Here is a 16,821-nt window from a genome sequence, read left to right on the forward strand (position 1 = left end):
CAACAGAAAAAAAAAACAAAAAAAATGGTTAAATAGAAGAAACAAAGTTGATTATTACTAATTCAATCCAAACTGGATAACCTAACTTTTCAACATCTTTCCATCTTTTATCAAAATGGACATTGAAACTTAATGGATAATAGTCAATTTCTTCTTATTATGTAGAAAAAACAAGGTAAGATGTGAGATAACTAAAGCAATAAATAAAATAAAGAAGAAAAAGGATAGCCTAGAGACATAAAAAAGATCATTTGTAAAGAGAGACTTTCATAAAGAGGATAGTCTGTAACCTGTCCTCGCCTGGTAGTGCCTTTCCACCCACTGAGAGGAGCGCACCCCCTCGCAGACAGTCAGGGCGCCCCAAAGAAGGTTGTTATTTCCATTAGTATAATATTCAAATATCCATTAAAACCCTTATGCCTTCTTTATCAAAAAAACAACTAATTAAGATGCAACACAAAAAATCAATTCTAAATCAAAGTTCTTTTTTCACTAGTGAAAATTAAAAAATGATAAAAAAGATATGTGAAGGAACAAAATTGATACCTCATTTTTCTCTAAAGATCAAACATGAATTTCTAAGTATAGAAAGATATTTATCTAAACACAATTTTAAATACAGCGTATATATTAGGTATTTGAGGACATTTTGGAGTAAAGATCTATTTCACTAAAGTTAAGAAATAATATAAATCTTTTTTTTTTTGATATCCACTAGAAAAAGTTTGATGAGATTGATTAAAAATCTCTAAGTTCTAAGTTATAAAGAAAAAGATTATAAAATATTCTTGCATTACACACATTCACAAATTGAACTTTATTTTTCAAAAATAAACGAAAAATAAATAAAATAATGTTATAGGTTAACTTTATAACTGAAGAATCTATAAAAAAAAAAAATGAAAACCTTAATAATCACTTCTGAATAATATCTTTATACGACATGACATAAAAATATCATCAATAATTGATTCATTATATGAATTATCACTATAATCATTATAACATGATTTAGAATGAAGGAGACATTTGATTCTTCATCATCGTCCCAAAAGTCATAAAAAAGCAAGCGACCTCTTAAAGAGTCAAACTATGAGTGCAATATATCGGAAAATAAAACGAACTTGGAAAGTCATAAAAATAATAAAACAAAAAAAAGGGGGTAATATATAAGGAATAAAGGTTGGCATTTCATTGCCTTTTACATATTGTTCTTATTTAGAAATCTTAATTAAGTTGTGGAATAAACAATTATTAACAAAAAAAAAGTAGTTCAAAATTTCATTACAAATAATATATAGACAAAATCGGAAAAAAAGGTGAGGGAAGTAGGGGAACATATAGTGAAAAGAAGTTGTTCCAACTTTTATACAAAGATTTAATGAAAAAACCCTATAATATTAAAACAATTTCTAAAAGCAAACTTAAAGTTTAGTATTCTTTTAAAGAAGATATTTCAACAAAAAACCATAAAAACTTACAGTAAAATGAATGCATAGTTACTTCATTATCTAAAAAAAAAGATCAACTTGTATCTTACCATCTTCTTCACTAAAATTAAAGAGCTAATTCACTTTTGACATACCTTAAAAGAGCTATAGATAGTCTATTTTATGTTTTTCATCATTTCTTTCAAAATAGGTGAAAAGAAAAGTATAAAAGAGAAAAGGCAAAAAAAAAAAAACAAACGTAAAGAGAAAAAAAAAAAACAAAGGAAAGAAGAGTCACATAAGAGAGTTCAAACTAAAAGGGATATGATAAAAATTTATTGACAAAAAAAGAGTTAAGTCACCTTACCGATAATGGCAAAAAATGGAACGATGGTAAAAGGTAATCCCAATATTGAAAAAAAGCGAAAAAGTCCCAATACTAAAGGATAACAAATGCCGCAATACAATATTACATAAAAAAAGATTGTGAAATCGATTATTCCCATAAGAAATTGAAAAAGAAGAGAACAAAAAGAAGTAATAGTAAAAGAAAAAAACACAAAGAAGAAAAAAAAAAAAAAAAGTAGAAAAAAACTAAGAATGTAACATAAAATTACTGATATGTTTTATCTAGGAAATTCAGTACTTGCAAAGGCCTCAAATACATGCTTAAAAAAAAAAAAGAGCATAGTCAGAGATAAAAATCTAACCATACTAACTAACAATACAAATATCGTTCCATTAATAAGGTACATTCATAGCTATGTCCAATGTACATGTTGAAACTGACTACATGTCATGACATAATTAAAATAAAAAATCAGAACCATAACATAAAAAAAAAGAACAAAAAAGCAAACAAAAAATAACAAAGTAAAAGAAAAAATTACATGAGCAACAAAATAGAGTTACATTGCAATAAATAGTTTGTAATCCACTTGTTGGTAAAGTCTTTTTTAGAACTTTAAAGAAGAACTTCTTTGCATACTACAAAATGGGAGAAAAAAGGAGTGGATAGGCATAAGCGAAAAAAAAAAAAAAAAAAAACCAAAAAATTTAAAAAAAACACCATAAAAAAAAAAAAAAAAAATAAAGTAAAAAAAACAAAAAAAAAAATAAGTAAAAAAAAATAAAAAAACTTCATTAAAAAATTTCACCAAAACAAAAAGTAAAAATAAAAGGTTATGAAAATAATAATCAATCAATCTTTGTACTAAAAAATATACCAAAAAAAAAAAGATAAACGAAAAGAAGAGAAGAGAAAAAAAATTAAAAAAAGAAAAGAGAAGAGAAAGAGGAATAAAGATTGAGAAAAGAGCGAAAAAAGTAGTGAAACAAATACGAAATAATTAAACATAAAAGAATATCAACTAAACTAAAAGAAAGATGAAATAAGTAATATAAAAGTACGACAAGTAATAATTAAAAAAAACAACTTCACTAAAAACAATAAAACTCCACAAAAAAACTATATAAAGAATGAACCAAAGATATAAAAAAAAAAACCAAACAAAAAGGTTATCGGAAATCACTAAATAAGTGGAAAAATATATTATGATGAACAAAGGTTTTGAATAACAAGTCACTAAGAATAAAAAAGTAAAAAAAAGTAAAAAATGGACAATAAAAACGATGAAACACAAAGGTAGAAAAAAAAGAAAGTATTTAACGGCAAAATTCGATACAACTAATTAACCACAAAATCATATCAAATTAGATGTGCCCAAACTTGAAATGCTTCTGCACAATACATAAAACAAATGATAAAAAAAAACAAGCTAGAATAAAAGAAAAGAACACGTACTAATAGACAATTTAAAATATGAAAGAAGAAGAAGTCAATGGAGAGGACAAAAAAGAAAGAGGGATATCAAACAAAAGAAGGGGGATACCAAAAAAAAAAAAATACAGCCAAAAAAGAAGGAGAGAAAAAAAAATAAAAAAGAGCCAAAGAATGACGAAGAATATGGAAACAGAGAAGAGAAAAAAATGGAGGATGGAAAACGGGGGAGATAAAAGAGAAAAAAAGGAAAAGAAAGAATTAACAGGAAAAAAAAGAAATAAACCCGGAAAAAAAAAAAACAGAAATAAGAAAAGCAAAAAATAATAATGTAAAAAATAAAATAAACTAAAATACTAAATAAAATTCTAACAAACAGAAAATATAAAACATTAAAAGGAAAGAAATATTTATAAGAACAATTAAGAGGTAAGACAAGGTGTTAAGATTGACAATTCACGGAAAAAAACCAAAATAAATGTGATTTGATTGTAAGTCGTTGACCTAAGAAAAGGACGACAAAGTCAACTAAAAAATTCCCAATAAGAAAAAGTGACTAAATATTATCACAATATACTAAACAAAACTAATTCATTATGGAAGAGACCCCCACCCTTTTTTCCCCCCCCATTTTTTTTTGTTTTAGTTTGATTTTCGTTCAAACAAAAAACAAATGCACCCACACATACACTTAAAGAAATACAAAAAAATGATAATCACCTATTCCGATAACCCACACAAAGAAACAAAAAAAAAAAAAAAAAAAAAAAACAAATACAAAAACAGAAAACAGATAAGTGTCAAACAGGACCAACGAAGGAGCCATGCTCTACACATTCCATAAGTAGTCCACACTTATACAATAACTTAAAAATGGCCAATTATCTTGGATTGGGGACATGCCCAAAGAAGACACTAATGACGCCTCTAATTACTGATACTCCAAACACCTAACTTACTTTCTGGCAACATTGAAGGACCAACTTCGGGCGGGGGGGACCGAGCGGTCTCGATCTCTTGCGCCATTTTATTGTGCAGGTTTTCGATTAGCTTGGATTATTCTCCTCAAGTTCTCCAAATTAAAGCTCTTGGCTCAAAATTTGTACCATTTGCACTCAACAAAGAACATGAACAAAGGCAATGTGGGATTTGTTGTTTCAGAAGTCATAAGTTGTGCCTTCCTGAGTAATTAGTCCAATAAACTCAAGAGCAACACTGAGGGTATTAGCAGCCGCCAAAGACCGTAGGCTGCTTGATGACAATTTCTCCCCTTCCCCCGCCATATCCGATATGCCCCGAAACACAATGCAAGGCACCCCATTTGAAATACATGTCTGCAAGGACACCAACACCACCAACAATTACAGTAATTAGTCAACAATCCTCTTCAATTCCCAAGCACAAAGGAATTGGAAAATTGCCCTTACAAAAAGCACAACCTTGTTCATGGTGTGTAGTTACTCACCATCATTACAATGACAGAATCATTCATCCACAGTGGAAACCAGGAATTCTTTGAAAAGAAGTTATGCGTCTCTGTATGCTGACGATTGTCGAGGAGTTTTTAATACATCTGCATTTAATAGTAGAACTTCTCAGCACAAAGAAACATTGAATCTCTTGGTGTGTTGGGCAGGCAAGGGGTCTCATTGAGGTTCTATTGTGGTTTGTTGGTTTTTGTCAGCTCCAAATCCTGTAAAAAGTCTTAGCCTTTAATCAACATGAAAGACAGAAACATCGTCATCTGCATTGGGATGGGAAAAACCTGAAGCCGAGTAGCAATACCGAACCATTTTGGCTCGACGGGAAGCCAGAAAGCTTCCTTCATTGGGTGTGTCAAGTGGAGTAAGCTGTGCGAGGGGGTGAACCTCTAGTTTGGCCAAAAAGAGATATCTCCCGTTGTTGGGAAAGGTGGTTATGGCTACAAAATCTCTTAAGGTGCTGGTTTACTGCACTTTCTCTGACTTGAATTCCTAAACATATTTGTTCAAACACAGATAAAAATTTTGGTATCATGCTGCTGTATGATTCAAGAAAGGCATTGGGTTTCTTTTGAAACTAAATTAAAGAAGATCATATCAATCTGATTGAAAATTTCAGTTCAAAATGCAATTGTGTATGGCTCAGTTTCTGACCATCCATTTCCATGAAGCTGTGTAGGCAACTTGCTTTGGCACACTCACATCCCCAATGTACAATGAGTCATTAGTGCTTCCAGCTATTCCATAGTGAACCGCTCCTCGTATATCAAATGTGTCAAGCAGGATTTGCACTGTAATCCCTGCATTTAGCTGAGTACAGTAGATACATAGTAGAGTCAATTCACAGCGAAGTATTAATAATAAACTATAAACTCTGATATTCATTATATGTGCTTATGTTTTAGCTTGACTTCGAAAACAACAAAGGATAAAAATTGTAGTCTGCTTTCAATTTCTAAAAATTGTTTGAATTGTTTCTCATATTCATAAGAGTAGTCTGCTTGGTATGTTGATTCAAGCCACGGTATCATTGTGCCATTACAAGAAAGAAAATTGAGGATTGAGATTGTTTTAATTTACATTTATTCTAATTGTTCCTAAAATGTCCTCCCTCTTCTTTAAGTTTAAGATAAAAATTAAATTCTCAACCAATGAGAAAATTAGTAAATTAATATTTTTTAAAAAGCTATTCACAAATCAATAACCCATTCATTGTCTGCATAATGGTGGTACAATTTCGCAAACAACTCCATGGACTTGTCCTAAATTTCCAAACTACATGACAGATGCATATAGTTGCTTTGTTCCTCTCGTTTTTTCTAGAATTATCCAAAATTTCCAAAAAAAATTAAATGACAGATTTTCTTCGTTGCTTAATTTGTTTGTAATCAGATGAAGTTAAGTTGGAATTTAATAGTTCTGAAATCAATTTAGTTTAACTGAAGTTTCACGTTCAATATTCTTAAGGTAAATTTCAGTATCTTCAGTGTGTCAAATCAGTTCGAATACACCCCAAGTTAGCATAGCAATGAGCTTATTCACAACAAGAACAGTAGAAGGAAATGAAGAAAAGAAAAAGGAAGTGGACCGTCTGCTACCCTGTCATAACATAAATGACATCTACACCCTTAATCTTCCCAATGTTGAATCTCCTCCCTATAAGATATAAGATAAGAACATTATCCATTAATTGGACGGCCCACATTGATTAAACCCATATGAGAGAGAGAGAGAGAGAGAGAGAGAGAGAGACCAGCTATGTGAACCCAAGGAAGGAAAGAGTTGGGGACGAAGAGAGCAGAGTCTTGGAGCACAAATTCTTCAGTAGGGCAAGCCATGACCAGCCCAAAGAATGGCCCTGCCTCGTGGTTCACTCTATCCGCCACCCCACGCATTGGGTGCTTGTGCCTCAGCCCCTCCGACCCCTTCACCATCATTAACAGCACCACCAACACCACTTCTGAGAAGCGCCGCCGCTCCACCCACGGCCGGCAGATCATGATCATTAGGTGATCGGACGGCAGAGAATTACTCTTCCGGAGAAGTCGGAGGCATGGTGGTGCGGTCGGTGGGGATAGCTAGTGGGAATTAATTTAGGCATATGTTATATCTGCCATATGACTTTTCTTGTGATGTGATATAATGGTCGGACCAATTGCACATTTGCCTCAATAATTGCTTTTGCTTTTGTTTTTTGTTTTTTTTATACACTAGGCTTTCAGGACAGACTAATTACATGCCTATGCCAGTCATACCCTCAGCCAACAGGGTAAATCGAGAATATGCGTCGCAAGCAGTAGGATTTGAATCCTAAATTTCACATTCATCCAAGTCCATTTGATGAACCTCCTTATCACCTGAGTTTATCCTCGAACACATTTTTATTTTTTGATTCACTTCTATTGTCTTCTATTAAATCATGTCTATTATCACGTGTTGATTGTGACATAACTATTTTTTCAATAAACATTGTGTAGATTTTAACATTAAATGTTAATTATTGAATGGAAAACTTGAATTTTTTTATGTAACCTAATTTCTAAAATGGCGAAAAAAAAAGATTGTGGGAAAGCAATGTATGAATTGCTAAAAGGCATTAGAAAAAGTTGCAAATTAAGGAATTAGGTCAAAACTTAAAAGAAATTTAGGTGTAAGTAAAAGTCTCAAAAATATTAAAGTTTGTTTAGTTGGAGAGTAGGAAACAATTATTTTTTAAAAAAATTAAAATAAATTGGCCCCATTTTATATTTTACTTGTTTTCCTTGCAATATAGTAATAAAATTACAAAAAAGTTATGAGCATTTTGGTAATTTATGTGTATTTAAGGAATAGTATGATTACATTTGAGAAAGCCCTGACTTTCTTGAGATATGGCATCGGAAAAACAAAATGGAAAATTGGTTCCATTATGCTCAAAAATCGTCTATTAAAGGTATTTTAATCGGACTAATTCCATGTTTGATTACGTGGTGCTTCTAGAATCGAAGATGTAAAGCGAGAATGGAAAGAGTTTATCCAAGTGCAGATCAGATGTAAAAAAGTGCTCAATTCTTGATTAGTTTTATTGCTGAGAGCACTAATTCTTTACAAAAATTGAAGAAGTCAGACATTAAGATTTTAAATGAGTTTCAAATTAAGCATCAGGGAGTTTGCAACAGGTCTAGAAAAATTATTTCGTAAGTTAAACCTCCAGTCGGGTGAATAAAACTTAATTGTGATGGAAGTTGTAAGGGCAATTCGGATACTTCAGGAGGTGGATGAATTATTCGGAATTGTCACGGCATGGTAAAAGCGATTTTTTCAAGTTATTTTGGCAATGGTAGGAATAATAGTGCGGAATTAAAAGCAATCAGGGAAGGAATTCGTTTATATAAACGTTTGCATTATGTTAATGTAATTATTGAAAATGACTCGCGAATTGTAATTGATTGGTTTCGAACAGGTAAATGTACTTTGTGATATCTTTGAGAATTTTGGGAGGAGCTTGTGGTAGAGTTAGAATGAGTGAATGTCATGGTGATACATCAATATAGGGAAGGTAATAGTGCGGTTGATTTTCTTACTAAAGAATGAGAAATAGTAAACAATGTAAGTTATAAAGAACAACACCTTCTACCACATTATCTAAAAGGTATCTTTCGGATGGATAGGTAGGGTTTCGTTTCCGTTCGTCGTTAGTTCAATTCTAGAGTTTTGTTTGGTGTATTTCGTTTTAATTTTGGTAGTTTTTATATTTTTATCTCCTTTGTTAGTTATGTTAAATTTTGTTTGTCCTAATTTTAGTTAATTTGTTTTAACTTGTAACCACGGTATTACTTCGTCAAAAGTGAGGGTATATTAATAAATAAATGGAGGTGCCGCCCTCTTTTAGTAAAAAAAAAAAAAAAGGATAGGATAGAGCAAGAAAAAAAGAACCCAAAATGAGTTTATTTTTTTTTTTTTTATTTTTTTTTAAAGTTTTTTCTAAATAAAATTGTAATTCAAACGAACCATTAGGGTCTATTTGGATCAAGGACTTTGTTTGGGGAAAGGAAATAAGGAGGAAACTTGTTTTTTCTTGTATTTTTTTTCTATATAAAATAGTATCAAAAATGAAAGTTTATTTTAATATGACTAAAAATTAAGAAAAACTAAATATCAATGATATGTAAAAATCAAATTTTTGTTTATAAGTTTAGTATTTTTTTTTTTTTTTCATTCTCATTTCCTTGTTAACCAAATATAAAAATGTAGATTCCTTGATATTTTCCTTTCTCTTCTCTAATATTTTCTGAGTTCCAAACATGGCCTTAAAAATTTTAAAAATTGCTAATTTATAATTCCTCATATCAACATTTGATTTATTTCAAAAATCTTTATGTTTTAGGCATTAATTAAGAATATCTAAGAATCATTATGCTCATAAAACATTTCAATCTTTTTCTTCTTCTTTCTTGTGTGATCCAAATTTACATCAGAACAATATTATAACTGCAAATAGAATATTCCAAGACATGTGATTTCCTGAAGTTAGTGAAACTTGAAAAATAAAATAAAATTGCTTGGGTCAAAACAGCTTAAATCTAATTAACTTGTAGTTATGGGCCGGCCCAATTCTTTTTTTAGTCCTGTCACTTTGAGCATGTTCACATTTTATTTGGGCCTTAAATTTTATGGACTTACAGCACCTCATAGGCCCAATAAGCTCCATTCAAATGGATACTTGGGAGCCAACACTTTTGGGTACCCAACCCATCCACCATGCTCAGAAATTTATGAACCCCCAACAGTTCTACTATTTTTGTTGCATCACTTTGCCATTATTTTTCATTCAAACTTTAAAAATCATTTTTACGGCATAAATTTCAAGTCACAGAGTTAAATTTGTATAATTTTACATCATCTTTGATTTTTAGATTGAAATAAACTGAAATTTTGAATATCGTGCATGATAAAATCAAATGATAAATTTGATTCTATTCTCTCCGATTTTATTACATTATTATGTACCAAACATGTAGTTAAATAAAACTAATATAATTTTTTTAATATTATATTTATTCTAAGTCAAAATTCCAAATACGGGATTTTTGAAATGCAAGATAAGTTGTTGAGAACTCTAAAATTGGAAAAGAAATTTTTTATGGAATCATAGTCTAAACAAAATAGAACCATGGTTTAAAGGTATTTATTAAGCATAGTTTGAAAAATATAAACCCATCAATCCTTGAGTTTTTCAATTCATTAATTTAATCCGGTATAATATCCAAGAAAAAAAAAAAAAACAGGGAGCGTTGGGTCGTGATTCTAATGTCAATGTTTGCTTTCAAGTGAGTATACTTATTTCTAGTTAAATAATGTACAGTATTAATATAATTAGAGATAAGAGTTATAAAGATACCGAAAAGATTTATCAAAAATATTCCTATCGCATGGGATCCATTAGTCCTAACCTACGATAATAATTGACTATAACTCTAATCCTAATATAAATATTTATATTGATATATTCCTCATAAATTGAATGGCAATGATGAAATGAAATAATCATAACCCCTAAATCAATAATCCTAATTTGACCAAGCAATTGAATCCGTATTATGGGCTCTTGGTAATATCATTGAAAAGAAGATTATCCCTGAAGGTCAATTTTAATTGTCATGATGCCATTGGGTTTTTTTAAAATAAAATAATAATAAAACAAATAAATAAAACAAGGCCGACCTAATGGCTTAGGCCCTTTATATGGAATTTTTATTAGGCTTAAAACCTTTCACAAGATTGAGTTTCAAAACATATAACTCGAGTTTGAATCCAAAATTATTAAGAATATGTATAATTCAGTCGAATACAAATATATTTTACATTTTCCATAGAATTTTGAAAAGAAATATATCAACATTCATATATATAGCCAAAATTAATAGGTAATAGGAGGTCACAATCAAGAAATCACCATTATTTCCTAGCATAAATGCCCCTAATTAATTAGTAATCCCCATAAGAAAAATAATATATTTATAAATACAGAATTAAATAAGGGCATACCGCCACTACTATAAAAAGGTCACCCAGGGAGGAGGTAAGTATCTCAATCTGACCCATTTTTTCTTACTGTTACAATCTAGACCTCCCTTAATTCCTGACTTAAGTATCAGAGTGATCCCTCAGAGTACACCCCGAGCCCTCCAAATTGTTCTTGTTTGAATTCATATAGGTGGTCGCGGTCAAAGATTGATCCACATGAGTCATTCAATTTTTGGTAGCAACAATTGGCGTCATTTGTGAGAATTGGGAGGTTTTTCATCTTTGACCATGCCTAGATCACATAACTCTAAATTAGAACCCATTGTTGGAGACCAATCACCCTAATCAATTCATTCTATTTAAGCAAACAATTCATTACCAAGTGTACATTAAGTGAATTTCTAGCTTTCCAAAGGAGGGTGGAAGACATATTCACTATAATACTACACCAGAGAAAGGATCATATGGAACATGCTCCAAAGGCTACCTGAATAGAAGCAACATCCAATGGGAAGGCAATGAATCCACGAGAAGTTGTTGTAAAGGTATCAAACCCAGCTAAAAAAAGTACAAGATGCAAACAGTGTATGCATTTATGAGCAGTGGTTCTAGGAGTTGGAGGAAAACTTTAGGAAAATTGACCAACTAGAAAAATTGGTGAAAGAGGTGCGCAATAATCCCTCCATAAGGGAATCATCCACCAAATCTTCAGATCCTCCTTTTGCTAAAAAGGTAATGAAGATTCCTTTGCCAAGTAAGTTCAAGATGCCAAACATTGAAGGGTATGATGGGCTATCATATCCTTTAGACCACCTTGACACCTTTAGAGTATTGATGCAATTACAAGGCGTGCCTAACACAATCATGTGCCAAGCATTTACAGAAACTCTAGATCTAAAGGGGAATGCTAGGACATTCTATCAAATTCTAAAGTGTACCTCCATTGGGTCCTTTTTCTAAGATGGACCAGCAGTTTACAGGACATTTTGTCAGCAGTAGGAAAATGGAAAAAACTTCATCCCATTTGACGGGCCTTGTCCAAGGGGAGAAGGGGACACTAAATGAGTTCATGCATCACTTTTTCAATGCTACTTTAGAGTAAGGGCAACCCAAGAGTGAGGACAACTCACCAGGAACGACCCAACTAATGAGCACCGCTCATGAGGCTCGAAGACATGCCCAATTGGTGATCACTACTCATTATACAACTCAAGAGTGAGCATGGCTCGTCAGGAATGGTCCAACTCACAAGCATTGCTCGGGAAGTCCAAAGACAAACCCAACTGATGAGCACCACTCATGAGGCTTGAAGACATGCCCTGCTGATGAGCACTGCTCAAGAGGCAACCCAAGAGCGAGCACATCTCACTTACCTAACAAAGCACAACTCAAAAGCATCATGAAATTACCTGCTTAGCAAAAGTTAACACCTAACAAAATCCACTCAGTAGATAAAAACACTTGCTCGGTAAGAAACTATCTTATAAAAAAATGATCAATGAAAGCTATTCGGTAGATAAAAATTGCCTTGAATGATTGGCTTGGAAAAAGCCATAAAGGTCAAAATCTGCTCGAAGAGAGTCAAAGACCACTAAATTACTCTAATTGAGTTGAATCCTTGACACCTGCTCAAATTGAGCCACCGAAACTGACTCAAATCAGGCTATTCATCAGTCCTCCCAACTCGAACTAAGATGAACACTTGAAACCGGCTTGGACCAAACCATCATCCCGCTATCAGCTCAAATCAAGCCAAATGTCTATAATCAGCTTAGAATGAGCCATTTTCCCTTACTTCGACTCATAATAAGTCATCCTCCCCCTAACATCAGCTCGGTTTGAACCAAATGCCTGTAATTGGCTCCGAATGAGTCATCTTCCCTTACACTGGCTTGGATTGAGCCGAATGTTTGAAATCTGCTTGGAATGAGCCAGCGTTCCCCTAACATTGGCTTGGATTGATTCAAATGCCTATAATCAGATCGGAATGAGCCATCTTCCCTCACATTGGCTCGGATTGAACCAAATTCTTTAAATCCGCTCAAAATGGGCCATCCTCCCCCTAACATCGGCTCTGATTAGGCCGAACACTTGAAATCAGCTTGGATTAGGCCATCTTCTCCTTTTTATTGGCTTGGATCGAGCCATCTCCCCTCAAAACTGGCCTCCTAAAACTTGCTTAGAGCGCAATACAGACTCAAGGTTCCAGACCATCTGAATTGAACCTTGACAAGGCAAACACTCCTATATGGCTTTAATGGAGACGAAATCCTTCAAAATGGCTCAAATTGAGCTGCGAGAGGAAAAAAAAAAGGTTGCGAGTTAAAAAACACAGAAGACTGCTTAAATTAAGCCAAAATCGTAGGTGACTCAAAATGTTCTTGCATTTTTTAGCTAAATTTCTTTTATTTGAGAGTAAAAGGAGGGGCAACTCATATGGCCAAAATTAATACGTATATTAATGGGAGGTCATAGTCAAGAAACCACCATTCTTCCCTAACATAAATGCCCCTAAATTAATCCATGACCCCCATAAGCAAAATATTGCACCCATAAATATTGAATTAAATAAGGGCATACTACTAGGGGCACCGTGGGAGGAGGTAAGTATCTCAATCTCACCCATTCTTTCTTACTGTTGCAATCTAGAACTCCCTCAATTCTTGACTTATGCATTGGAATGATCCACCGAAGTACACCCCAAGTCCTCCAACCTATTCTTATTTAAATTCTTACAGGTGGTTGCAGTCGAAGATTGATCCACGCGAGTCATTCAATTTTTGGAAGCAACAATATATATATATATATATTAAAAACTCAGAAATAGGGTAAATAGATAATTTTGAATTAACTATTTAAAATATCATGCATATACTTACCCATATTTAAAATTATTCGATAATATTTGTAACCCTTTAAAATTACCCATAATTACAAAAAAAAAAAAACGTTAATTTAAATTCATGAGACTACACAATACGTAACTAATCACGTACACATGCAATGCGCGTACTTCGTTACTTTTTGACTAATATGTATTTATAGGGACATACTAATTATGATAATTTAAATGTAAGTTTTAAAAAGTCTAAAACAAAAGAATTTTCTTGAAGTTTTGAAAAAGATGCACATTTTTCTTGACATATTGGAATGTGAAACTATAAAAAGTTTTGAGTTTACAAATAACAACAAAACCAAGCCCTAGTCCCACTAAATCGGGTCGGTTACATGAATCCTTTTCCGCCAATTTATGTGATCATGGACCATTTCTTTTGATAGATTCAAGGATATTAAATCCTTATTCGCTATCTCCTCCCAAGTTATTTTTGGTCTACTCCTACCCCTTCTACCACCCCCCATAGTAACTAAGTCTTTCTTCCTCACAGGTGCACTATGTGGCCTACGTTGCAAGTGTTCATACCATATGAGTCGTCCCTCCCTTATCTTATCTTTTATAGGAGCTATACCTATTAGACCAAATAGTTAAAGGTCTTTCATTCCTACTATGTTTTGATGTTATCAACCCATTAGCTGCTCTTAAGGTCACTAACATTTCTCTATATGTTTCAGGTATACAGAATGGCATCTGAACCAACAAACAGTCAAAGCAACTCATGTCATGACCAGAAGCACAAGTCTCTCAAAGCATTCATGAATAATACAACAAATGTACAAAGTCATCTGAAAAAATGAGTGTGTAAAATAAGAGAGATATCATCTTGTAAATATCTTGTACATAGAGTGAAACTCAATACTAAGAGCAAGAAAGGGGCGTATCACACACACACAACAAAATACTAGTAAAGTCATTTAAAAGTGTATAAACAAACCCCCAAATAGACAAGAACCTTCTTAGAAACTTAAAAGGACAAAATTTAAGAAAGAGGAGTTTAGCACAAACTTCGTCGATGAACACAGGGTTCTCGTCGACGAAAAGATACCGAGGGGCATCTGAATTCAGAGCCACAACTCGTCGACGAACAAAGGGCATCGTCGACTAATTACATGAAGGACTCGACAACGAACACAGGTTCTCGTCGATGAAAACATACCGAAAGGTACCTAAAATTCAGAACCAGTAACTCGTCAACAAACACAAGGTTTCGTCAACAAAGTTACTGAAGAGCTCGTCAACAAACACAGGGCTTCGTCGACGAACATCGGGCAGCAGCAAACATTAAATGCTGCTAACAGTTATTTTGGAATTTTGTCTTACATTCATAAATGCCCAACGGCTCTCCAGCGTTGCACTCGCCCATTTAATGTATAAATAGGAGTAAATAGCATTTACTTCCCACCTAGAGAAATCATATTGTAAGAAGATCATTCATTGGTGTTGTCATCTCTAGGGTTTACTCACAAACTCACTTGCCCTCTTCTTGCTACTCTTAGTCTTGCATTTACTCTATTTACATAGGATATTGACTAAGGATTTTATTGGTTTAACTACCCCAAGGGAGTATTCAAGTTACATTTAATCTTCATCTACCTTTTTGTAAACAAGGGCTCTTTGTGAGCTGTTTTTGGGTGTCTCTAAGTGAGCAACTTGTTGAAGCTCTTTGTGAGCTGGTGTGCATTGGCTTCTCCGCCCGAAGGAGGATTTTAGTGGATTTTGGGAATTCTTGAGTTGGTCTCAAGGCATGGATGTAGGCGGGGTGCCAAACCACGTAAATATCAATGTGTTAAGCTTTTCTTCTCTCTTACACGTAAATATCGTGATTTTCTACATTTCCTTTTACACGACAATTTTATGCACTTGCTCTTGGTAAGATTTCTGTGTTCGTAGAAAGTAAGCACATCACGGAAGAAAGTCTATTCACCCCCCCTCTAGACATACTACCAGGCCAACAATACCTAACGTACCACGAATATGTTCATTCCTTAATTTATCTTTCAATGTTATACCACTCATCCATCTAAGCATTCTCATCTCGGCAACTTTCACTTTTTGGATATTATGTTTCTTCGTCGCCCGACATTCCGATCCATATAGCATAGCTGGTTATATAGCTGTCCTATAAAACATCCATTTCAATTTTAAGGGTATTCTACGATCACATAGCACACTTGAAGCACTTCTCCATTTTACCCAACCTACTTTAACTCTATGCATTACATCATCTTCAATTTTTCCTTTAGCTTGCATAATAAATCCAAGGTATGAAAATCTACAAGTGCTATTTAATTCTTCATCATCAAGTTTAACTTTGTCTTCAATATTCCTCCTATCATTAATAAAATTGTATTTCATATATCATGTTTTATTTCTACTTATCCTAAAGCCTTTAGATTCTAAAGCTTCTCTCCATAATTCTAAGTCAGCCTCTACTCCGTCCCTAGCTTTTTCAATTAATACAATATCATCTGCAAACAACATACACTATGGAACCTCCTTTTGAATACTCCTAGTCAATTGGTCCATTACTAAACCAAAAAAATAAGGACTCAAAGTAGATCCTTAATGTACACCTATGGTGATTAGAAATTCTCTAGTTTCTCCGTCTATAGTCTTTACACTAATCATTACTTCATCATACATATTCTTAATGACATCAGTATACCTACAACATACACCCTTCTTTTTCTTTTTTTTTCTAAAACTCATCATAGAACTTCCCTAAGTATCCTATCATATGCTTTCTCAAGGTCAATAAATATCATATGCAAGTCCCTCTTCTTTTCCCTAAACTTTTCCATTAATCTTCTAAAAAGATAAATAGCTTCTGTGGTAGATCTCTCGGGCATAAAACCAAATTGATTTTTTGAAATCTTCATTTCTATCCTTAATCTTTGCTCAACTACCCGTTCTCATAGTTTCATCGTATGACTCATAAGTTTAATTCCATGATAGTTATTACAATTTTGAATATCTCCTTTATTTTTGTATATAGTTATTAAAGTACTTTTCCTCCATTCATCTAGCATTTTCTTAGTTTTTACAATTATATTAAATAAATTATTTAACCATATAATTTCGTTATCACCCAAGCATTTACAAACTTCAATTAGGATGTTATTTGGTCCCATAGCTTGCCCATTTTTCATCTTTTTTAGTGCAAACTTAACTTTATTAACTCTAATTTTGTGAATAAATCTTATATTTTTAGTCTTTTGCTCATTTGAC

The 16,821-nt window shown here is 32.9% G+C and overlaps 1 pseudogene; it reads right to left on the reverse strand.

Moving 5' to 3' along the window:
- Window positions 1-4,050: 4,050 nt before the first annotated feature.
- LOC131160962 (bark storage protein A-like) lies at window positions 4,051-7,133 on the reverse strand (annotated as a pseudogene).
- Between the last annotated feature and the right edge of the window lie 9,688 nt (window positions 7,134-16,821).

Source organism: Malania oleifera, chromosome 7 (genome assembly GCF_029873635.1).
Source record: "Malania oleifera isolate guangnan ecotype guangnan chromosome 7, ASM2987363v1, whole genome shotgun sequence".
In the NCBI taxonomy this organism is placed as follows: domain Eukaryota; kingdom Viridiplantae; phylum Streptophyta; class Magnoliopsida; order Santalales; family Ximeniaceae; genus Malania; species Malania oleifera.